Below are 1705 nucleotides of genomic sequence, written 5' to 3' on the forward strand. Positions count from 1 at the left end.
CTGGAATATATGTTACAATGATTCCATGCAAGGTAACCCCAATAAGTTGCACAATAAAATAGTCATGAATTACTGAGGTTTTCCTCTTTTGCGAGGTCCTTTATATTTTTACTTGCTCAAACAATGGGAAGGAATTACTTCTTTTCACTGGAATATAATAAGCGATAAAAGTCATTATTATAAACAGAGAGATTTATTTTTCGAAACTTGGAGCCTTGGTATGTTTTTGGTATATTTTTGAGTGATGTGAAGTGAACATTAACTATATTTGTGATTTCACCTGTTGCGAGGTTATTTTTATATTTTCTGTGTTAAAACATATCCTAAAACGGCCCTTTTGCCAAACATTCCCTATAACTTCAATCGAAAACTTACCTTCACCAAATAGTCTCCATTTCAAAACGTTACCAACAAATTTAGTTAAAAATATTTCCTGGATAACAACTCCCCATGGAAAAAAGAAAAGAGAAAAAATGCCTTTTGAACTACTCTCCTGCAAAGATTTTTCCAACCCGAACATATTCATATCAAAACATTTCCAACAATTGTAATTGGAAATGTCCTTTTGCCAAAATATCCTCATCCACTGTCAATGAAGATATCACGAGTCAAAAAATTACTTGGTTAAGAATGTTTTCCTAAAAACACATACCTCTGCCATAGCATTCAAAACAACTGTCATTAAGAAATAAAAGACTCAGTAGCCTAGCAAGTCAAAAAAGAAAAAATAATATAAGAATATTCACCTTCATGTTCAAATACGATATATTTTCCTCATGCAGTACAATGTCATTCTAGATATTCAAATGTTTCTCCATTTCTATAACGGTTCATTATTGCTCTGGTACCGGTATAGAGTCAGTTTTAATTTTACTTTCAAATACGCAATGAACCTCTTGAAAATATTTCAAATAGATGGCATTAAGAAAGGAAAGTTAATAATAGTAATACAATTCATAACTTAAATTTCAATATATACAAATATGTAGAACATATGAATAGTCAAACTTCCATAGAAAAATTATTATCACACATGCACACACAGAAATAGACACATCTGTACTGTATATATATGAATATATATATATATATATATATATATATATATATATATATATATATATATATATATATATATATATATATATATATATATATATATATATGTATATATATATATATATATATATATATATATATATATATATATATATATATATATATATATATAATTTTACATAAATATATATATATATATATATATATATATAGATATATATATATATATATATATATATATATATATATATATATATATATATATATATATATATATATATATATATATATATATATAATTTTACATAAATATGTATACATATATATATATATATATATATATAAATATATATATATATATATATATATATATATATATATATATATATATATATATATATATATATATATATATATATATATATATATATATATATATAGATAGATAGATAGATAGATATATAGATAGATATATTTATATATACACGAATACGAACACACATACACACAAACACACACACACACACACACACACATATATATATATATATATATATATATATATATATATATATATATATATATATATATATATATATATATTTATATAGATAGAAAGAAAGATAGATAGATAGATAGATATATA

The sequence above is a fragment of the Palaemon carinicauda genome, unplaced genomic scaffold (genome assembly GCF_036898095.1).
Source record: "Palaemon carinicauda isolate YSFRI2023 unplaced genomic scaffold, ASM3689809v2 scaffold177, whole genome shotgun sequence".
NCBI classification, from domain to species: domain Eukaryota; kingdom Metazoa; phylum Arthropoda; class Malacostraca; order Decapoda; family Palaemonidae; genus Palaemon; species Palaemon carinicauda.